This window comes from Betta splendens, chromosome 10 (assembly GCF_900634795.4).
Source record: "Betta splendens chromosome 10, fBetSpl5.4, whole genome shotgun sequence".
Classification (NCBI taxonomy): Eukaryota; Metazoa; Chordata; class Actinopteri; order Anabantiformes; family Osphronemidae; genus Betta; species Betta splendens.
In genome coordinates, this window is record NC_040890.2 from 9773656 (window position 1) to 9798346 (window position 24691).

Here is a 24691-nt window from a genome sequence, read left to right on the forward strand (position 1 = left end):
TGCTGGTAAAAACACTAAGATGCATCCACCCCACAGGAAGACGGGGCTGAAGCTCCTGATCATGACCAACCACACACACACACACACACACACACACACACACACACACACACACACACACACACACACACACACACACACGTGCGCCTGCATCAAATAATCTTTACTGCAACAGTGAGAAAAGGTCATATCACATTTCCAACAGGTGCATTTATTAGAGCTGAGCTTCAATCCAAACCACGCTGGGGGGGGGGGGGGGGGGGGGGGGGGGGGGGTCATTACGTCACAGTGATCAGTGCTAATACAGTGACATAATGTCCTGCAGGTTTACATGCCTGCAGAGCGGCTCTGTCAATGCCTGTTTCTGCCACAACAATGCCTGTCACACACATTATGGCTTGAAGTGATCGATATTTTTTATTACCACCACTTTGTTCCCTCCCTCTCACATAAGCTCCAGAATAATTGACATTTATGCAATTTTCAGGGCCACTGCTTTTTCTTTTCTTCGCAAGCCAGCATATGCGTGCGTCCGTGCACGAGCATGTGCTGGCGCTCGGCTCTGAAAGCGAGGGCCGTGTTTACACGCTGATCGGTGTGTGTGTGTGTGTGTGTGTGTGTGTGTGTGTGTGTGTGTGTGTGTGTTGTGTGGTGTGTTGTGTGGTGCGTGTGTGTGTGATGCGTGTGTTGTGTGTGTGTGTGTGGGGTGTGTGTGTGTGTGCGTGTGTGTGTGTGCGTGTGTGTGTGTGTGTTGGTGTGTGGTTGTGTGTGTGTGTGTGTGTGTGTGTGTGTGTGTGTGTGTGTGTGTGTGTGTGTGTGCTTGTTTTTGTGTTTAACGTCGTGCACGCTGTGCAAGTCTGTTGGACTTAAAGTTAGAGTCCCTCATAATGAGGAGCCCTTAAAGGTGAGGCTGGATCACACAGAAAGGGCATGAGAACTAGAAGTGATGATGGTCGCTATGGCGCTGGCCTCCACCGTAGCCAATCGCAGCTGCGAAAAAAAAAAGCCCGGCACATGTAGCGACACAGCCGCACTGTATACATTTTAATTCCACCTCTGCAAGAATAGACCTGCCTACACTAGACACAGTGGAATAAAACAGAATCTCACTCGATATCAGTGTTGGCTACAACTGCCATCAATGGCTAATCAATAGCACAGTGCACCTTTGGGAGACATGTTCCATTAAGTCTGCGGGTCAATGTGTTTGCCAGCAGATAGCACTGGTTTATTTTCCTTGACACTTGTCCCCAGTCCCACACCCCACAGGCCTGATTAACTGCCCTGCTGAGCTCCATTGATGTGTATCAGCTCTCACCCCCAGAGTCCCGTCAGTCTCCGAAGACAGAGGGCGAACGCCCCTGACCCGCGACCTCTGACCCAGGACGACCCCCACATAATTAGGCGCACGTGTGTGTGTGTGTGTGTGTGTGTGTGTGTGTGTGTGTGTGTGTGTGTGTGTGTGTGTGTGTGTGTGTGTGTGTTCGCCGGCGTTTCCGTGCCTGTCAACAGACGCAGCATCGCATTTGCAACACAGACACAAATATTGTCAGCGAGTGATGATGCAGAGGTGGGCAAAATACTGAGCAAGACGACAAACTGAGGAAAAACTCCGGCCAAATTCCAACCACCCAATATGCTCGAGTATTGGCTGGCTTGATGCGGCCGCCGCCGGTCATGTGTCCTTTGGTTGATATTTTCTTTGTTGGCCGGGTCTTCGGTCACCGCGCGCATGTCATCGCCGCGCAGGCTGACAAACAGAATGTGCGAACGCGCACGTAACACAAGAGCTAGTAATTAATGAAATGACCTCTGAATGCTGCACCTACAGCAGCTCCCGCTCATCACAGCTACACACACACACACACACACACACACGCACATACTCATACACACATACGCAACAAGAATAGAATGGCTGTCTGTAGCTGCTGGAACCTGCCAATTATTCTGTACTTTACTGGACCCTCGCTGCATCTGAGGTGTGATTGGAATAACAACCATCCTCCGAACCACGCAATTCTCCAATCCCTGTAGGGCAGCAATGTAAGCAGCGGGGGGAGAAGGAAGGGAGTGTGACGAGATGGTAGCGGCGATGAGGAAGGGGATGCGTGCGGGACGCCGGCAGATAAGGGAGGAAGGAGCGCGGGGCGAAGAAAGGGGAGAGGAGAAGGAGTCGAAGCCGGGGAACCCTGGCAACATGCAGAGACAGAGGTAGTGTGACAGCGAGCGCTGCCTGAGTGACACTCACTCTCATATCCCCCCCTCTGGGGAAATAACCCCCTTAATCCAGCGTGCTCTTTCAGATAGACAAGATCCCCCTTCTTCTCCCAGCACGGATATGAAACGCCCCCCCCCCCGCGATTCAAATACCAGTGATGAGGGCAGGAAATCAAATAAACAACAATGTGACGCGGTGCAGCCGGAGAAAGACATCAATGCTGCCGTCTCCTCCTCTCCGGCAGCTGACTCGCTGCCACGGGAGGAGTCAGGGAGTCATTGGTTCACATGGAGGGAGGCGGCCTGCCATTGGCTCGCGTGTTGGGAGGTGGCGTAACATCGGTAGTAAGACGCATAATATTCCGTAGTCAGGTGCATTTCACCGCGAGCACCTGCTTTTCACGCAGGAGGGAGTGTTTTTTTTTTTTTTCATACGCCTGACCTAAATATGCCTTCGTTTCAGGAAATCATCCACTGTAGTCTTCCTGCTGCTCCTTAATGCCAAATCCCCCCCCCCCCTAATAACAACCCTTTTCATAAGCGCACGAAATGTGACCGGCGTTCAAAGACAGAGTTAATTAACAGTACACGGCGCTGGACGGGCCGCGGAATCAATAAAGTCAAGGCGGGCCCAGTCGCAGCAGGCCAAGCGGTCGGACCCGCCAAGCGCACAGCCTTTTCAGCGTGAACCAGGGGAGGTCTTTTTCTCTCCATACTGGTAAATCACTCCACAGCCAGGCTGCTTGGTACACACAGCGAACCGCAGAGCTAGGCCGACACAGTGTGATATTATATTAGCATTACAAAGGCTTTCCCACCATCTGTGACACACAGTGGAAAAAAAAAAAAAAAATCACTTTTCTGTTTCCAAGCCCCGAGTGCTGATGTTTCCATAGGTTCTGTGCGGAGGGCCGGTGGGAGTGCGGCCGGGGACGGCGAACGGAGCGCGCCTCGGCGCCGCCGCAGACACGTGCGACCCGGCGCACGCGGAATCAGCGGCCGCGGCCGTCCGCTGATTCCGGGGGACTTTTAACTCCGGCACATTATTAACAATTAAGGCTATTCACGGCCATTATAAAGCCACTAAAGCCGCGACGCCGCACGCTGTGGCATTTCTACAATGATTCAAAAGGTTTATGATCATTACGAGCACAGCGTATGATAAAAAAAAAAAAAATCCATAAAGCGCTATGTTCCCCTTAGTGGGAGCAGATAGAGTTCTGTGCTTCGCTCGGAGGCCTGGGGGAATGAACAGACTTGGCTCTTCCACACAGCTCTCCTTGCTTTCCACTGTAGCCTGTTGTCACTAGCCCCTGGTCGTACGCCAGTCGCCTACTTGGCAGGGAGAGGTGCTGTACAAAGCAACTGGCAGGTCTGGTAAATAATGCTGATAGAGTGTGATAGAGAGAGAAGCATCTCCTTTATTCCACACAGCTACTCTATCGGTTTCAGCGGGGAGAGGGGACAGACAAATGTCGCCTGCTTTTTTCCCCGTCTATCCGACTGGAGGGGGGAGGGAGGGAGGCGGGGGGGGGGGGGGGGGGGGGGGGGGGTTTGCCAGCTTAAGGACAAGCCAATAGACCTCAGCCAGTGACTTCCCAGCATACCCAGCTCTGCAGGAGGAGACGACCTGCCAACAGCTGGGATTTACAGTGGAAATTTCATGCATGCAATTACACAGATGAAGGAGGGACAAGTGGACAATAGCAATGCAGCGTTAAGGGGAAACACTCATCCAGGCAATCATGCAAAGCCCTCTACTTAGTCAGTGAAACAGGGAAGAGGCAGCGCGGGAGAGAGACGCGATTATCACGCGCCGTACGACCGACTTCGAGGTTCAAACTTCGGCGTCGACACAGAAACATGATCAGCCGCCGCAATTAGAGGTGCACAAATGCAGCAAGAAGCTGCTAAAGGGGCTTCCTGCATGCTGGCACACAACCAGAACCTGGGTCGGGGGAAACCACGCTAACCAGTATCGTCCCTGTAGAAGCATCAGGTGAAGTGAAGGGAGGAATCCCCGCATATATGCACCAATTAGGTGGGTTTGCACAACGCACACACACTGTAAACACGCACAAACGCCGTGATTGACAGCACGCTACCCCCCAGAGGCTCGGCATCAACCTATAATCCATATATTTGAGCTAATACACTTGTCGTGTGGCCCCCTGTCATCTGACGTGGATATTAACTGGCAGTATTACTGCATATAAAGAGCACATATGGCTCGGTGGCTGATATAAAAGCCACTGTCCTCCCCGCGGGAGTGAGAGGGGTCAATAAGGCTTCCAACCCAGTGTAATATTCCTGTCAGCGAGCTTCATTCTGAAAACACCTGTGGACGCAGCCGGCATCCTCCCTTTCACTAAGTGTAATTCGCATTAGCATATGGCCCAGAATACCCAGCGAGGAAGACAGCGAAGGTAGCGGGGTGAACTCTCTTGTCAAAACCAATATCAACCTCTTGAAGACTAGACTGGGGAGAGGCAGCCGGAATGATCTGCATAAAGGAGAGGCACTAAAATCACCTCTCATAAAATACGACAGGGGAGCCAGCTCACACTGGTTAAAGCATGATGAAAGGAATGGAATCCAGCACAGCTCCCTGTCTGTGGATAATCAAACAACACTGGCGCTAAAAGCATGGCATTCAAATTCAATTGTGAAAGCTGCTGCTGTCTGAGCAAAGACGCAAGAGGAAAATACATTCCTGTTGTTTTGAACTCTGTGGGAGCCTAAAAGACGTCTTTCATAATGCCTCCCATTAGAAATAAACATACAGATCCTAAAAACGGAGAAATAGTTAACAGTCCACTCGGCGCACGCTAAATCGAAGAAATACAGTTATTGCATCAAATGATGATTGATTAGTAATACAATGAAAACAATAAAGGTTTATTAAAGCGATGGGGGGATCATGATGTCCTCAAGCTCAAGCATGACAGCCACATCTAATCCCCAAGGAAACAGCAGTACACATTAACCAGCAGATGATGACAATACATCATATGGATTATCACAACATGTCAATGCACCAGATATCCCCGCTGCTACAAGCCAATCACCCTGTGCAGAGCAAGTGTGGGAGAAAAGACAAAGGGCTGGGAGATAAAGAGGCGCGCTATAAAAACGCCTAAACGCTGCCGCATAACGCGCATATCTACGGGGTGGGGGGGGGGGGGGAGGACATCAAAGCGCCGCACGCGCGTCCGCTGACACAACGCGGGCTCTTTACACTCGGACCGCAGTGTAGCGGTGCGGCAAAGCAGCCGAGGCAACGGCGAGAGAAAGAGTACGAATGTCTTATTACAGTGTGTGAAGTGGAGCTGGAAGCGGGGCGAGAGAGAGAGGGAGAGAGGGAGGGAGGATGGAGGAGGGGGGGGGGGCTCGGTGACAGAGGCAGGGGCTGATGAAAGCCCTGCACAGAGCAGCCGAAAGCGCCGACACATGACACAGCTCATAACTGCTCGCCGTCCTGGACGGCAGCGCGTTCGCGCAGCCCCTCTCGCCTTCATGTATATTTAAGCACTCGCGCCTCCGGTTCAATTCCAGCTAAAAACAGTTGCTTCTCGATACACGCGGATGCAGCACCAGCGTTTAAATATATATTAAAAAAAAAAAAAAAAAAAAAAAAAAGGAGCCAGGCGAGGCTCGCTTCGCGCTGAGCTGAGCTGCACAGACAAAGCAGCGATGACCTCCGCTTTTTCCTTACAGTCATTGTTTGGTTTTAATTGAGCAGGCTGTAGTGACTCTGACACATTAAGACTGTGTGATCTTCACACATGGGTGTATCTTCAAGGCCCTTGGTGTGTTTGTGTATGGGTGTCAATGTGAGAAACCGCGTGGGCGGATTTGCTTGACTATATCTTTGTGTAAGAGGAAGGCAAAAAAAAAAAAAAAAAAAAAAAAGCGGAATGACGTGATGATGAGAGTGACTGAGCGAGAAAAGGAGAGAAATAACATGGACACGAGGGCTGCGAGTGAATGAGACAACATGGTGGTGATGCTGGAGAGGGAGCGGGGAGGGAGGGGGGCTTGTTTCTCTGCGAGCCCAGGGGGTAGGTAAGATTACAGATGTATACACAATGTTCTGGAGCATAGGCCGAGTGTAGCTGCTGCTCCAGAGCTGCTCGCCGCAGCTCACTCTGTGTCTTGTTCTGCACAATGCCCAGGGCAGCCATTCAGAGACGCTCCCCCAGCAGCAGCACGGAGAAACTGTAATATCCCAAAAACACACACACACACACACACTTGCTCCAGCATAACAGCACTGCTGCCCATGCAAACATCTCCTCCTCACTGCAGCGCTATACGTCATTAGCGTCAGGCTCCTCTGTTGATTTTCACTGTTCCTAATGTTAAAATGTAGGGCAGTAGGTAATTGCTCCTCCTTAACCCCCTTACATTAGCATCATGCTGCATTTAATGTCAGGACTGCACTTATCCCAGCTGTTATGTACTGTAACTATCCAGGCTAATGTTTCTCAAATTAAAGTAGCGATAGCGTGATTAACCTGGATTAGTTGCCAATCTTGTGAATTACGTCGTATGTTTTGAAGCTTAGTCCAACTGTCACGTGCGGTGATTGGTCTGATTGTCTTCAACGCGATGCAAGGGAGCGTGTTTTCTGATGGACAGCAGAGAATGGTAAGGGAATACGTAAACACGTCTTTTAACTTGTGCAGCTTATGCGACTGTGTTGCGTGTCCGCACGCTGCAACAAACCAGATCATCAAATAGCTGAAGTGATTCAAACTCCACACGTCAGAGCTGTAGATGAACAATTACCCGACAGTTTTTGTCCTCGTGAAGACGGTTCCAGTGCTCATGTAAGTGCTCGTGCATTTTCAATGTATTCGGTAAATACAAGTCTTGTTACAGGCAAGGAAACAAATGCTAAAATGTTTCTTTTGTCTCTGTTTGTTTGTCAGTGCAGTGACAAAAGGTACAAATTCAGTTTTCCTGCTGAAGCAGTGATATCAAAGTGTGTCTTGTGCGTATTGCACCTATAGAAACAATGCTGCCTGTGAGGTGAATGAAAGGATACAATGTGACACACAGCTTGTTGATAGTAAACCTCGATTTCACTTACAATTTAATAGACCATATGAAAAGCAGCCAAACATGAAACAGAGGAGTCCGAGACCTGAATCTAAAACTGGCAACGCAAAAAGTAAAACATTACATCTATTTAATTTTTGATCCTGACCTAAAATGACTGAAACAGCTGTTGATCTTAATGCAAAGTTGTATTTTCTGTATTTGAATGTAACATGCATTTTCTTTCTTTCTGCTTTGTCCATTCAAGTTGTGAAGTTGTAAAAGCATTTAATATTTGTCTTGTCTCTCTGATAAATAAGATTTGCATGGTAACGCATAATGACAGTTTGGAAATAAATCCAAGAACGTTTTAATCCTGTAACCTGTCACAACAATCAAAAGTGGGGAACGCGTGTTTTGCATTCACGCTGGGTGCAGTGCCATGTTTTCCAGGAGGGCGTGTCAGCGAGTAGGTTTGTGTTTGCAAGTAAGTGCCACAAAAAAAAACACACAAAAAAAAAACAGCAACAACAACAACATCACACACGAAAGGGAGATGAATACGAGCATGATCAAAAGAAATAAGAAAAGGAATATATCCAGTAGCGTCTGAGCAGCCAGCTGTTGCAATCAGCCTCGCTACTTACTGGCTGATAACATCACAAATCACCGCTAAACTAAAAAGCTTAAAGGGAGAGATCGCTCTGACCACTTAGTCTCACAGCCGCCGGAGCGCCATGTTAGAGCGGACGCCGCTCGTGGCTCCAGTTTCACCAGAGAATCCCATTTGCGTCCAGTTCACTCCTAAACTTACTGTCCTGTTAATGCGTGTGGGGCCGCGAGGTCATTCAGGCCCAGTGGCACGAGGCGCGTGGGATCAGAACCTCCAGAACCCAAAATGAAGACAAAACTGGGAGTGTTTTGGTGGCAGCACCACTGTGTGGACCGCTCCAGCTGAAGTGTCTGCCTCCACGCGGCACACGGGTACAGTCGCTGTAGGCCGCGCTGTCCGTGCCATTACGTAACGCCAGCGTCGCTAGTGGACCACGGGGAGGACGGCAAAAAACAATATTACGTGCTTAACCGAATGCGGCCATTTTAATATTTCAAACTGCACACTGATTACTGCGCATGCATCATGCATGCAGCTCGGCGCGTGTCGTTAATAAAAAACCGCGGCCTGTGTGCGTGTTTGGGGAGCAGCGTGTTCCTCACGGGAGAAGCCAACCTGAGCTGTCCTCAGGCCTCATCAGGAAACTATCATCAGCTTCTGAATGGGATAAGAGGAGCTGATTTGATTGGCCATTATTGAAGCTGCCCTGCTGATAATTTATTCTTAACTAACAATGTATTCATCTGGCTGCACTCTCTGATTCCAGACTGTGTAGCACTGATTTCTGGTCACCAATATTAATACTATATTTAGAGCACAGTATTTATTTATATATATTTAGAGGAAAATTTGGCCTTCTAGTTTATGTTTGAACCCAGGTTTACAGTATTTGGGGTTTCTGTGCCATTTTAAAACCTTATTTCTTTTCTTGCTAAGCTAAAGAACACAGTGCTTTCCACTTTGAGACGCCAGCCTGTCCTGGTGCTAGGTATGTAAAAGTGATCAAATCAGAAACTGAATGAATATTTACCATCCGGTTTATGGATTTTTATGACCTGACAGAAGAACCTCACAGCCCACACTGACCTGCGAGCCCGCGCCCCGATCATGAATATTTATGGGAAACCGAAGAAAGAACAGACATCTGTAATAATATCAAACAGACCTTGAATGTGTCTCTTTTTGGTGTTGCAAAGTCAGGGACCTCGACCCTAATAAGTTCAGGTCAAAACATTAATGTTAATGTCAGCGTGTCTATTAAAATTCGCCGCAGCCTAAAACCACCATCTAAATAGAAAAACGGTGAAATGACTCATTAGGATGAAAACCTGCAGTTCACAATGTTTGTTTAGAGCTCACATTAGATTACAAGGCCTGTTATTACACACGACAACCAACCAATAATCTATACCCGCACAATTTTCCATTGTGCAATTAGTTTGTTACTTTTAATCGCAGAGTGAACAAACATTAAAACTAAAACTTCAACAATTTGCAGTTTGAACTTTGCAGCGGTAACTTTTAATGAAGTCGGCAGATCCGATTAGTTTATTTCAAAGCACGCTGTAATTATCAGGTGTACTTGTGGTATTTATGGCATCCAGCTGCAGACCTGTGAACGGCGGCGACCAGGCTGCAGAGGTCACACACAGGTGAAGTGTGTGTTCATTATCTGGTGATTAAAAGGGGGTTTCCGTGCTGAGTGAGGAGAGACAAAGCGTTTTTAACTGCTGCTTCTTTTCATTATTATTTTTGCTACGTTGTTGTAAATAGGTTTTGTCTAATAAGAAGAATGCATAATACAGATACGCTCTTTACTAAATGCTGGGAACTGCAGCAAAGGTGAAGCACTGGATTCTATCATTGCGAGTATTTACAATATGTTTGTTTGTTTGTTTACCTGAAGCTGCTCCAGTAAGTGTTAAAATGAATTCTGGAGTTGTTACTGAAACCATTTGTCTCCGCGCTTGTTTTAACTGCGTGTCAGTTCTCAGTGTAAAAGAACATTTAGTTCTCGGGTTTATCAGAAAAATTCAGCTGCACTGCATTTTTGAAAAAAAAAAGCGAAGCTTCTCATCCAGTCCGACTGTTTTCATCGTCCTCAACTGCTTAAGAAAAGCTGATCCTTTGTTTCTGAACTATGTGCATCACAGATGCTCTAAATCAAAGCTATTATAATAACGAGGCGTATCATATTTTACCTGTAGCTCAAACAAATAGGTTTCACCCATATAACACATACATGACATAAACCGGCTCCTGCTTATGACAGTTCTACCACGTGTCCAATGCATGAAGATTTGAGAGGAGTCCACACGTTATCGGGCATCTGATGCAACAGATGTGCGAATATTTTCCGTGTTTCCGTGGAAATACATTTGCCGATCAGAATCAAGGCTACAGTATGGTTTTGTCATTAGAACAGTGCATCAACTCCACTGCAGCACCTCGCTGACCTTGTTAGATGTCGTTTCTCTCCCTCTCTCTCTCTCCCTGACAATTACAGCCCAGTATTAGACTTTTGTCCTGTGCCATGGCGTGGTGGCCTTGGTGCCTGTACCCAGCTTCTCCTCTGTGAATGACAGCTGATAAAAGCCCTGGGCTTTTGCTAGCGTCACTATGTAATTCCACTGCAGGGGAGTGTGCTTTTAGCTATGAAGCCCACTGCCACAAGAGCACTAAACACACCGCCACAAACCCTCGCCAAATTGCCTTAAGCTCCAGAGACATTTCATCTGACATTTTATTGACAGAGACGATTGTCACTATTCTAACCGTGTGTTATTTATCGTCCTGCATCCGTAGCCTTGCATATGCCGCCGCTAACGCTGATGCGCAACAGCGAGCGACGAGGCTGGGAGCTGCATCAAATACAGCCGCCGTAATTACGAGGTACCGCATTAAAATTTCATAACAAAAAAAAAAAAAAACAAGAAGAGAAGACGACAATAAAGCCTCTCAAGTCAATAATGCACCAAGGCGGCACAATTCAAAATTATTTTCAACGGCCCAGGAACCTCAAGTAAAACACTGAACCCAGCTCATTTATGCCTGCAAACGTGTGTGTGCGTAAGAGAGAGAAAGAGAGAGAGACCTTGAGTGCAATGGGTGGAGTAGACGCTGCAGCATTCAGGGAGGGAAAGCAAAACTAATTGTGAGTCAGACTCTCTCGTTCTCCCTCTTCGGCCCTCACCTCCCTCCTTCCACTTTCACTCTCCCCTTCCACTCCCTCTCTCAGCACTTAAGCAGCTGCCTCCACTTATGCAGGGCACATTTCAGATGACAGGAGGGAGGGAGAGAAAGGGGAAGAAGGGAATGATTGGAGGTGGAGGGGGAGCGAGAGGAGCACTGGGGGAGGGAAACAAAAGGTTGCACAATGATTGCACAATGATTCAAAGGCTGCTAAAGGGGGACATTCCAGCCATAGGTGAGGGCACTTCCCCATCCTCATCCTCCTCCGGCTTTAAAAACCCAAACCGCTATACATCAAAGAGGAGGAGGTCAACTGCTAGACACAGTAACCTCAGTAATACAACTGTTTTCTAATGACCATCAAACAGTGTTTACCGCCTCGAGTGGTAAATGGCCGCACGCACGAGCAGAAAGCTTGTTTCACGTCGGCCCTTTAAAGCGCGGAGATGGTAGTGGAGAGTTTCTGTAGCATCGTTTAGGGCCCAAACAGCTGAAGCTCGCCGTCTAATCATTGCCCAGTAGCGCAGACACAACACAAAGAGCACGCGTCCAGTAACGACAGCGTCACTGCATGACGACGCAACAAGCAGGACTGGTCCAGAACACATATAACCTGTAGTATATGCAGACGGAGCAAACATGTAGTTTGACTTTAAAGAACTGGATTTAAAGAAAGATTATGTCACAATCACCGCCATCACGTACTTTAAGTGTTTTATCACACATAAAGTACAGAAGTAGCAGTTTTCAGGCAGATCCAGGTTAATGGCTTAAAATAAATATTAACATTAGTGAGGTTATTCTCATGAATCCAGTGCTTATTCATGGCGTGAAATAATAAAAGGAACAACAGTATCTGTGCTAAAGTTCAGCGCTTTGTGACCCCTCCATTCACAACATCACCTTCCATCTTTGTTCCTGTCAAATTAAATAGAGCCACTAGACGGCTTTGTCACCAATTCATTAATGCTCCCACTTTGCCAAGAAAAATCTAATACCGGGCAAGAAGTGATACCTTTTACAGAGGCGCTGTGTGTGTGTGTGTGTGTGTGTGAGTGTGTGCGTGCGTGCGTGTGTGTGTGTGGAATCGAATACAGAGTAAAAAGCTTACGTCTCCATAACACTTCCTTTCCTTTTCTACTGCAGATGCTGAAACAGTGACGCAATTATTGTTTATTATGCCAAAGTTTTCTTAGATGTGAACAATTAGCATCTAAACGTCTGACTGGACTGTCATCGCTAATTATCGCTGACAAATAATGTCAGCAGTAAATAAAAGGTTGCAGGGTCTATTTTCCCCTGACTAATGTGCTGATGTATGAGAATTAGATGACTAACACTTCATCAAAGCCGGTGTCAGAGGGGAAGGTGGCTGCAGGAGGCTCTGTCTGCAGCTGCAATAAGTACAGAGGTGAAATGAGGGATATTTTCACCTCTTCATGACTCACAATTATTCAGCTTATCTGTGGAGGTCGTACGGTTCCAACAGCCACTGTAGCCGGACTCCAAGTGGGTTTTATTTATCGCTACTCGATGCAGAAGGTCAGTGTTAGAAACAATATGTTGTTCCACACAACAAAGAGGCAGGCTACAGACAGACAGAGGCAATTAGCTTAGCTTAGCATAGAGCCCGGAGGCAACCAGGCCTATTTAAGTCGTTTAAACACAATCGGAGTCGTGGGTGGCATTACTCAATATTTTCATATTAACACTGCATTAATCCACTCGGCGTATAGTGAAAAGGGTCATAGTGCCTTGGTGACAAGCATTATCGCCAAACTCTCCAGCTCCGCCAGCCTTTTTAGCCTCTGTTAACACGTACTTCATTGTTTTGATGCTTTAATTCCGCTATTTGCTCAATTATTTTATGGTTTCCACTGAGTCACCTTCGTGATTTTAGGCTAAAAAGCAGCAGTAGAGGCAACGTCGAGCAGAAGAAAATACACTAGCCGGGGAATAAAGCATTATGCAAAAGCCCAGATCTATTGCACAAGATGTGGTGGAGTATAAATAAAATATTGTTTAAATATATATTTAATACTAAGTAGAAACTGTAAGGAATGTCCCACGTCTGCAGGATGAGAGCGCAGGTATTTGTGAGCAGTCTGTGGACCAGTCAGCCGTGCTACGACTCATCCAATTAACTTCATCAGCCCTTTAGTTTTGACCTAGCGAGGAAATAATGATGAACATTAAACAATAAACAAACTATGAACACTGCAGCTCAGCAAACAGAATCGGAGCTCAATAAAACCAGTGTGTGTCTGCTTGTTCCTGGTGCGTCAAAAAAAAAAACACTTCTTTTTTTCTACCTCTTCAATGAAAAACAATTCTGCCATTATTATCTGCCACGTCTCCGGCTCTCCAAATTTCTTCTTTTCTAACACAATAAATGTCCCGCTAATATGTCCACAGTCTCTTGAGCCAAGACAAAAGCAGCTCATTGATAACAGCTCGATACGTGAGCATGGAGGTCTGCCCAGGGCTTTGAGGAATTTCCAGTCAATAAGTGACCATTACTGATCGCACACGGGGCTTTTGAAGCTGGATTTTGGTGCTGGAATTGCAGCAGCTGCAGTTTGGATGCAAACTTCCACAACTATCACCTCCAAAACACACTCGGTTATAGTTTGCAGTGTTAAGAAATAAGTGGGTCTTTCAGTTTTATATGTTTTGTTTTTTTCCTGTGAATATAATAATAATAGTGAGAATATATTTTATCCACTATATACGACACCCTTATTATTTCTCTCTTTAAGTCGTAGCCTTTTATCCGTATTTTGTTTATCAAAATGAGACCCTAAAATGAAGTCAGTTTTCATCCACATCACAAAATCCATTCCATTACTCTCACAGCAAAGATTTCCCTTTGTTCTCGGAGCCACAAATTATTTCCCCATTGCTTCAGAAGGCGACTCCTTTACTTGGCTTCAAAACCAAAGGACAGGGGCAGGCGGGGTGGAAGGAGGAGGAGGAGGGGGGCAGTGGGGAACAGAAGGGGAAGAATGGAGATACGCAGCGAAGAAGAGGGAGCGAGAGCGAGGGGACGGGAGAGGGAGGGCGGCCGAGGGGGGGGGGGGGAGTCAGAGATAAGACGGAAAAATGCAGACAAGTGTGTCAGTCAGAGTGAGAGTGTTTGTGCGAGCTGGAAAAGGTAATAATGAGGAGGACACAGGACGGAACGACGGCCCCGCTCTGCCCTCCAGACCGTCGGCAAACTCAAATCTCAATATTCACACACCGTTTCTGCTTGCTAATACGCCGGCGTTCTTTGATATTTGTTTTCCCTTTTAAAGCCATTGACATTATTAGTTTTTGAAACGCGGCTTAGAGGCTTATTGATGAGGCTGTGCACAGGGAAACAGAGATGGCCTCCGACTCTCTGATGAGGCAGAACAATAATTCCTGTGCAAAGCTGCCACACGTGAGGGTGTTTCGGTGTCTGCCCCGCATCACAACGGCCCCCCGGAGGTTGCGGGTTCGAGGCCGCGGCGCTTCCAGGGCCCTTAACCCGTAATGAATAAAAAGCTCAGCCTCCCTGTGAAGCACTTAATCAGGTGGTATGGAATCAGTGAGAGCGGTTAAAGGAGCACGCAGTCGCAGCTTTAATGTGCATCTCTGTGTGTTCAGGAAGGGATGGGGGGTGGAGGGGGGGGGGTTATCCTCTCTGATGTGCCACAGCTGAAACTGGCAGGCTATCAGTCACAACCCTGTAACACAATGTACAGCATTTCTAAACAGTATAAAGAGATATGACAGCCAAGCAGGCAGAGAGACAGATTGAGGGAGGAAGAGAGAGGAGCGATGGAGACAGAGTGCAAAGAGAGTGAGAGTGAGAGAAATGCCATTTTTAGACGCCTGATGTGTAAGTCTAAATGTTTTTCCTTACAACTGGGTCAGAACGGCACATTATTATACTCGACTCGCACAACAAACACCGGATCCGTTCGACACCGACGGGTCTGAGTGGCGGCGCGGCGGGTCAGGCTCAAGCTGCGCCCGGTGAAAGGAGGCGCTGGCGAGGCGTTTGGGAACCGGCGCGAGCTCCTCCGCGGACGCGCCGGAACAAAGGCCCGTCCGCCTCCCTGTTGGTAATCAGGCCTATTGATTAGCGGCTGCGTGGGTCTGTGAGGGGCTGCAGAAGCCTGGGAGCGGGTGGCCGTGCGTGTATATGCACACGAGCATTAGCAGCACTTATTCTCTGGGCCTGTGGGACAATGCAGCCTCTGAGCAAGGTGATTAAAAAGCCCCAGCTATTGAGCTCCTCCGATCGATACGCTGCCGCGCTACTGGACGGAGCCGGAGGCCGTTTGCCCAAACAACGGACCCGCACGCATGCAAACACAACACCGTTCCCGCCGCTCCTCGGCCCTCGACGCCCTCTCCTCAAACCTTACAGCGCCGGGAACCGGATCCACGTGGCCCCGAGGCGCCGCGAGGGGGGACTCGCCATTTTCAACATGCGCAACGGCCAATTAAACAAATCTAATACTGGAGATAGAAAAGGGGGGTGTGGGATAAAAGTAAGAGCGGTTCATTTAAATGGATAAGGTTAATGAGTTATTTGTATGGTTGACGTATTCCGATGGTTTAAAAGGTTAGGCGCATCTACACAGCTGCCCTTTGGAGTGATCTCCTCTGTTTCACGCTCCCCCAAGCATTGGTAATGAGAGGTCACCGTGCACCATGAGGGCCCTGGGAGCCTGCAGCCTCGGCCAGACAACCACACAGCCACCATCATATTACTACTTCCTCCAAAATAAACAGGCCTTGAAGACTGGAACAGGTCATTTTAGCCCTTTCACTTCACCTGCCTCTCTCTCTCTCTCCCTCTCTCCCTCTCTCTCTCTCTCGCTCCCTTTTTCATTCCCTTTCAATATCCTGACAAGTGGTCTGCTCTCAGTTTGCCATGACCACAGAATACTCCTCCCTCTTGTTTTTTGGACCATCCACTTTAATATTTTCAATAAGTGCAGGGTCCTATTTCTGCCTCCTAATGGAGTCTCTGATTTTTTATTATCTCTAAATTTCATTTTGGCGAGCCAGCCTATGTCTTTACATTCACGCGCCACAATGGGACATTTCACAATATTACATATTGCTGACACATAATCACTCGGAACATCACATCCATCACAGCATGGCGAGGACCTGACACGCAGGTGAGCAGATACATGCAATATATTCAGATTATCGTTCACTCGAGAGTTCGGACTCGCGCTTGCCAGCGCCATGAGAACAGGCGCTGCTTCTCGTGATGCAGAGCTATTGATTCGTTAATTATTTCATAAGCTGCTATGTCAAAACACGCGCAAGTGCAAAACAGGCCGTATCACAGGCGAGCAGGCAGCCTGGGGTGTGTTGCTGTCAGGTTTGCCAGTGTGAGCGGACAGAGGCGGTGGGCTCTGCTTAAGACAGAGTATTGGACAAACACAAACAAACGAGGCAGCGGCCACTGTGACTCAGTGCTCTAATGAACCAGCGTATTGACTTGCTGGCTTTCTCTTTCTCCCGGCCTCCATGTCTCTCTCTCCCTCTCTCCCTCACTTTGCCTCGCTCCCTCTCTCCCTCTGTCTGCTGTGTTTGTATGGATCCCAGCTGCCACTCGGAATACCAATTACTGTAGGCCCAGGAGTGGGGGGGGGAGGAGAGGGGGACAGATAGAGGGAACGTGAAAGAGGGGTGATAAAGGAAGGAGTGAGGAACTGGAGGGAGAGAAGCCGGGGAAGGAAGAGGAAGCGAGCGTTTAGGTCGCTGCCCAGGGGCTTGTCCTCACTTAGGAGAGAGGAGAGGCACCTTGGAGGTGGAGGAGCATCTTCACCGCCGGTGCTGCGACACCTCGCGAGGAGGGCAAATCAAACAGCATCCCCGCGTAAGACACTTACATGCTTGATGCGATGACACTCTGGTGACCGACGCACAAGGGCGGGGGACTGGAAAGGGGCCTTTTTGGGGCCTGCCACGAATAGGTGCAGCCTGCGCGGCGAGCGAGATGCCGAGCGCGTCGCAGGCGAAGCAACAGTTTCCCTGTGAATTCCTGGGCCGGAGCTGGGCGCTGCGTCTCCCATTACCAGATAAAGGGATTTGGACCACGGAGAGCTTTTGGTTCCAGCGACACTCCTTCTCTCGCCGTCTCTTCCCTTTCCCTCAAGCACCGCAACAATTCTCATGACAACCGTAATGAGCATGCTCACATTCTGCACGATACCACTAATTTGAGAAATTTCCAGCACAAAGACATAATTAGACAAACTAATTAGACGAAGACTTCGCTGCACAGAGATCCTCCGCAGTTCAACTCATCCGCCTACCTGCCGATGACTAAAATAGGAAGCAGCTGTCAAGCCCATCCATGCTTATGCCCCTCAGTTAGTGCGGTGAGATGTTTGTGAGCTGGCGCGCAGGGGAGAATAACATAATCTCTCCCAAGGGCTGCAGCCGCTCCTCAGCAGCCGTACAGCGGCGTCTTTGTTATGGTTTTAGTGTCACAACAGGTAACCAGTCTTACCCAGTCGCCGATTGTTTTCCTATTTATATCTGAGGCAGTGACATAGTCTAGATACAGCGAGGAGGACAATCTACTGAGGCCTACAGCTCCACACCGGTGTGTAAGGCATATTAATAAATCAGAGGGAGGTATTCAAATGTGCCATGAACACTTAAAAACACCCAGAGCTCCGGCTGAGGTGTTCGCAGTGAGCTATAGGTGAAGTGGTGGGTTTCCTAATGAAGAATATGAGGAGAGTACTTAGAGGGAGCTGGAGAGGCGATGGAGGCAGAAAGATAATTGATTTTAAAAGTGATGGGAAAACCCACAGGTCTCAGGAGGGAGCAGCAAACCGTCCCAACGGATACAGGAACCCCAGCTGCCTCCAAGAATAATGGAATTACTTCTTAGTCTGACTTAAATACATTTTATAATGGGAACTTAAATTAACATTTCCTAAAGCCCCCAGAGACGGAGTCAAAGTGTAAATTGTTGCGAAATGTTTTACGTTCCTCGTGAGAACGGAGCCTTTGTCCTCCGAACGCGTGTTCCTTGTAGGCACGCGGTGTTATTCAAACAACTGCGCTTGCTCATTATCATTTTTCGTACACGCCGGGATGAAGAAACATAAATAATTTTATTGCTGCGAGACTGGGGCCTGACTGGTGCATACGATGCCCAGAGAGGAGCTCAGGGGGCCGGAGACGCATGCGCCGCTTGTACCGTACATACACACTGCTGTCCTTTATTGCAACGTCTCAATGGTTGCAGGGGGATTTCTAAGACAGACAATGTTTGTTATTCTATGCATTGGCTGCCCCTATATAGATAATTGTTATGTGCAGACACACATGCACTCCCATACCACACGGACCTCTCCAGAGGCCTCATCACCGGAGCCAAAAACACTGCAGCAGCACATGTCTCTAATAGACAGTTTCAAGCCTATTAGATCATAGGGATGTAAAGCACACGTAGGGGCCTCACGCTGGCTCTCCCCTGACAAAGAGTTCCTCTCAGCGGAATTACCTGCATAACTAAACCACCAGAATATCCCGAAAAGTGCGCACACAAAGCGAAAAAGGCACGCGAGCGGGCGAGCGCGTGCGCGGCTCAGGCAGATCTCAAAGGAGCAGGTTCGTACATGGCGTCATTTGAATTTAAAAGGAGCGCCGTCTTGTGTTGTGACGCTCCCAGAGTATTTAGCCCATCGCGACAGAAATATCGCTGCATCACAACAGTCGTGGAAAACGAAGGTAAATAAGTGGCTGCAGCAGAAAAGAGGACCACTGGGCCTCGTGTGTGTGTGTGTGTGAGGGGGGTCCAGCCGCTTATTATGCAGGTCTCACAATAATATTACTGATATAATAAAGCAAAGCACTACCTTTAGCTTACAAGGAATGTTTTAGTAAATGTAAACAAATATAAGTGATTTGCCAATAATACTAAAATATGAAACAATGTCCACTTTAAAAACTACAGCTCCTATCACACAGTCATAGGATTTAACAGCATTTGATATTTTATGTAAGGTCATATTTTTTTTCACTGGGTTAAGGATAATTTCCATTATGATGAATACATTATGTTTTCAGTTTTAAGCATGTAAGACGGACATTAATAGAAATGAAGCGAACAACAGCATCATTGTGACCAAAGACCCAGTTTTTGTGCTGTGTCAGCCACGACATACAAAACCAAGCAGAAAGGTCGGAAAGGTTAAACGCTCCGGCTTCACTGTTACAACTGAGATCGTTGTGGTATCACAGAATATTTTTCCGCCTTTGCTTGCACATTAGCAAAAATCTGTAACCATTGGAAACAATGATACCTAACAGAATTAAGTGCATACATAAATTAAAAACCCAAATGCGGTATCTCATTCCAAAACGCGTCTAAATACTCCGAGAAACACTGCAAATTATTCAGCAAATCCTTATCTCCTGAATTCCAGCAGTATACAAGATATTACAAAGAATCTCCGGGGCTTTGTGTGACTAAATGATGAATTAGCCCTTTTATCAGCATCGGCTACGCTGAGGTGCATATTTGACTCCTCGTGGAGAGCGCTTTACTGGCTCGGCTGTGATGTATGTGGGCTGCGTTCTGACAGAGCCGCTGAATGATGACTTGGGGAAATGGGTTAGAGGAGCGCTGAGAGATAGCGGCTTGAAAAATGTGTGTTTGCGCATGACAGAGCGTCAGTACGTCACCGAGTGTCGCTGTCAGGGGTGAAGCCGGCATCCCGGCCCTTCATGTGCCTTTATGCTACAATTAAGCACTTGTTTATGACAGCCCAGCCTGGGCCACTGTCACGCTGTGCAATATATGCCTGTGTGTGTGTGTGTGTGTGTGTGTGAGGGTAAGAGAAGCCTTTAGCAGCCGGCAGAAAGGAAACAAGCAGGCGTACACACAGCTGTACATCCTGGAAGTCAAAGAGCCACGGCACACACTTCATGCACTTGTCTGCGATGCATGTGAAATGAGAAGTCCTAATTATTATTTCCATTGTGCCCCACTCCTGTGACGAGGACCACTGGCTGTGAATGATTATAATTATTACCCGTAGTAGAATAGCAGTCATGCTGTTGTATCATCAGCAACATCATCCAACAGATCAGGGTCAAATCCAACTTCAGATTCGTGCACGCGGTTCCATTCCCATTGTCTGCGTTGAGATATTCGGATTTATTTACTTTTCCCCCGCTTGACTTTTGCTCAGATGCTCCGGATCGCACGGATCAGGAGCCCCTGACGTGAGGGGAGCGTCGTCTGTCAGCTCACTGTATGTGACAAGGTTTTTAACCTCAACCGCCGCCTCTAATAAAACAGCTTTTCAGTTCAATTCTCCCCAGCGTTCGGCCAATCGGGTGCGGACCTGGCGGCGAACGACGCGGCGGCGCCGCGCGTTTCACGCACTCGGCTCACGCGCGGCGCGGACGGAGGTTTACGGCAAAATACAGCCTGTCTCCCGGTCGTACAGAAATTCACAACATCGTTTAGAGCGGCAAACAAGCCTGTCTTGAATGGCTGGTAATTATGTACAGCAGCAAATAAAGCGTGGTTCCTTTCTGAGGCACTGGTGGCTTGTTAAGTGGCGAACAGACAAAACAGCATTTAGAAAATGAAAGATGCAGGGAAACATCCAGGGCGCAGTGAGCTTCTCTCCCATTAGAAATCACACTGTCTGTCTGGCGGCCCCGTGTTTGTTCCGACTGGCTGTGATGGGAGGACGCACCCTGAACCCCCACCACCAGCAGTAACTATGTATCTCCCTTTTTTCTGTCCCCTCTCTCTCCGTCTGTCCAGCCCTTCCTCTAATCTTCCCACCATGTCAATCCCCTCTCTCCTCCGCGGCTCCTTTTTTTTTCCCTTTCTCACAGCACAACCTACCCTATGTTTGGCTCCCTTTCTCATCATCAACCCTTTTTTTCATCTTACCCCCCTCCCCCTCCTTTTTTTTCCATCCACCAAATCAAAGATAAGGCTAATGAAGGTGGCCTATTATTCTAGCATTCGGGACCCTGACAGTACACACATGCGGCGTAACACCGATACGCAGCTTCTCTGGCTCTAGCAACATCAGGAATGAAAAATATAATGTCCAAATTAGACAAGGGGCGATGAATCTATTAGTGTTATTATATAACAAAAAGCAGAGCTGCTATTGCCACTGTGTGTCATTACAAAGGGAACAATGCATGGGAGCACACTGTGTGAAACCAATTAAAATCCCGTCTCGTCATATAGCGTCCTGCCTCCCCGGTCACGTGGGGAATATTCTACTTTCGCACCATTCATGTCAGAGCACCTGTGTCCACTGCATTAAATCCTCGCCTCCTTCTCAAACCCTCCCAGCGTCGCATCTCGGCGTCTGCCTCCAGAACCCCGCAAAGTACAAGAGGGCCCGAGAGAGACGGGGCGCGGGTGGAAATTTCACATTATCTATCCATCGGCAATATAAGGGGCCTGATGTGCGAGCAGGAAATGAGCTATGAACGTCAAGCCCGCGTGCTCACGGTCCCAGTGGCCGCCAGCCTACATATTGAGATCAAGTAGGCATCGCAGAAAGTGCTTTAATAGACCCCCACTTTAATTGGACTTTTATTTGTTAACGGCAGAAATCCTGATGCATCACTTTAATTATCCCGGCAGAACTAATTCACGAACACGCCGCAAGGACGTGACTGGACTTGGCGCTTAAGTAGCACCCAACTGCTTTCCCCTCTGCCCCCTTTTAAAGCGCCCCTCTTCAAAGTGCCCCCGCTTCCTGCTTTCCACGGGAGCCCTCTGTGATGGGGAGCGAAGCTGCAGCCGTCGGCCACGCCGTAACCACACAGCTGTCACGAACGAGTCCGTGGAATGAGGAGAGGAGATGTCCCAACCCCCCCCCCCACCGCCACCCCCCCCTCCCTCACGCCTGCCGCGGCCCACCCAGAGTCTATACGTGAGCATATCCGCGTTTGCCAGGCCCTCGGAGGGCAGAGTAGTCCTCATCAGTTTGGCTGCTGCTGGAGGAGGAGGGGGGGGGGGGGGGGGGGGGGGGCAGCTCCCCCTGCAGAGCACTGGTCCAAGACAACCACAGGCAGCTTCTATGCTCAGCCCAATCACAGATCAACTGCTCTGTCAATGCCAACCAATTGTGGGTGAGACCCTTAATGTCCCTCTGATTGCGCTGTTTTTAATTCGTTCCATGACGGCGCTGTAACAGTTTCGCCTCATGCTGACACATATTTGCTAAAGCGAGGCATTCTTTAAAGTAGATTAGCACAGTTTGCCTGTCAGCTACATATGTATTTTTTGCCTCTCTCAGCCGTGTGTGTGTGTGTGTGTGTGTGTGTGTGTGTGTGTGTGTGTGTGTGTGTGTGTGTGTGTGTGTGTGTGTGTGTGTGTGTGTGTGTGTTGTCCTGGAACAGCTCCCATCTGGGGGGTGTTGATGGGGGGGGGGGGGGGGGGGGGGGGCTTAGAGCAGGCAGCGAAGAGCTCAGCAGCGCCTCAGTCCCTCAGGACGTTGCTGCAGCTCTCTCCTCGCGGCCATGAAAAGCAATCAGAGCCCGGCCTCCTCCCCTGGACTTACCTCCGCCTTTAATTACAGAACTCGGCGGCGGCGGCGCGGGGAGGGACCGCCTCCGCGGGGCCGCGGCCAGCGTGCCACGGCCCCGGCGGCCTCCGCAGCGGGGCCTCCGCGCACAGCGGCCCCGCGTACATGCACCGCGCTCGCGCACGCGGCCGCTCCCGGCGCTCGGCGTGCGGCCGCGTGCGCCGGCGCTTCCACACCGGAGCGACACAACGTGCAGCGAGAACCGCAGCGCTCCGGCTCCCAAACGCAGCGGGAGCAGGAGAGGCTGCTCCTGCACGAAAGCGGAATGCAAGCTATTCGCCGCAAAACAGTCAAGCATATAAACGCCTGGGCTACGTCAGTATGTGTGCTTTACGGTAGCAGCAGCATCACAGCGGAGCCGCGTCCGTGCGATTATAAAAGCATGATTGATGAGGATCAGTTCATTCTGTGCAAATGAGACAGATGTGCTAGTGGAGGAGCGACACATGTGCCTGAGGCTGAAAGCAGAGGAGAAGCCACAGAGCACACATGGGCCGGGGAAGATAAGAGACTGTGTACACAGGCTGCCGGCTTTATTGCTGCAACACAACGCTCGCGTAGCGCTTTAAATGCACAGAACAACCTGCTCCGGCGGAACCCGGAACCCGGAACGGCGGCGGCGGGACCGGCCTGGAGGGGACGTGGACCTCAAACGAGGCCGGGAGGGTCTTACGTTACGTCTCATAACATAAGACCCCGTCCCAGTGTGCAATAAAGGCGCCCGCATCATGTGTCAACTCGATTCGGCCCCTCGTGAGCTGCCTTTGACGCCATCAGTGCACGGCCCTCCATCGGGTTCTGCTGTCTTCACATCAGCTCGCCGCCACTGCTCGCCGGACCCGTGCAGGTCAACGTCACACTGCATCCATTAAAGCAAGTCTCCTAACAAGTGGGCAGTGTAGCGTTGGAAAAGCAACACACACACACACACACACACACACACACACACACACACTCCCAGAAAAACAAACAGCCCTTTCAAATCGGCTACAAAAGCTCCTCAACACGCATGAAGCCGAGTCACGTCAGGTCAGTGCCAGTGCGCCGTGCACATCATTAACTGCCGCGGTGCGTCCGCCAAGTTCCTCTTTCAAAATCCCATCTCACAAGTCACTGCAATAAACATCAGTCAGGCAAAAATTTGTAGCTCGTTAAAATTTAATCCAATTAAAATGCTATTTAAAACAAGTTAACAACTAATTCTAACACCTCCGCGAACGCGCAGCGCAGAGGCTGTTATTACGGGGCTGCGCCTCATTATTTTTTTCCTAGCGTGCTCGTCTGGCTCGCGGTGCGGCTGACTGGGACATCCAGTAAACATCTGTCACGAGCATCCTTGAAGGGGAGCGCAGACACAGTAAGCCACTGATCCAGTGACCCCACAGTGCAGGCATTCACACGTGCCCTGCTGCACCTGTGTGTGTGTGCATGCGCGTGTGTGTTTTGAGAATTTCTGCATATAAACCCTTTATGAATCATTTATACGCCTTATCACAGTGGAGGGGCCTAGCTGTACGATGCTGTGTTATCCCATTGGGTTTCAATAGCCCATTCATGAATCATTCATTAGTTTGGGCCACAGCTTATTCCCCTTTATTCATTTCTTAATCATTGTGGGGCCGGCCGCGGCTCGGGACGCATAGCGTTCACACAAAATGACGTCCACAGGCCACTAGTTGTCTTGAAAACACACAAACAGTGCGGGGTAAGTGGCTTCGATAGCAGCGACCGCACGTGGCATTCTGTATTTGCGGCGCATTTCGGACGCTAAAGCGCACAGGATGGAGGCTGTGCTGTAAATATGCGGGGTGGGGGGGGGGTATTTTTTTTTTTTTTACGCAGGGAACGGGCGATCGATGGAGCGGAGACGCATGAATGTAGGCTACGACAGCTGTCCCAAGGAGGTAGGGCTGCTACTACGCCGCATGCCCGCCGCGTCCTCGCTCCGAATAAAATGTCCGATCACCTCAAATCGAGCAAAGCGCGGCCACAAATCAGCGTGTGTGCACAAATCCCGCTGTCATGTGCATAGCAA

The 24691-nt window shown here is 49.0% G+C and overlaps 1 protein-coding gene across 2 annotated transcripts in view; it reads right to left on the reverse strand.

Moving 5' to 3' along the window:
- nexmifb (neurite extension and migration factor b) overlaps nt 1-24691 on the reverse strand; it is a 42491-nt gene that overhangs the window by 16956 nt on the left and 844 nt on the right. The gene's annotated exons all lie outside the window — the stretch shown is intronic.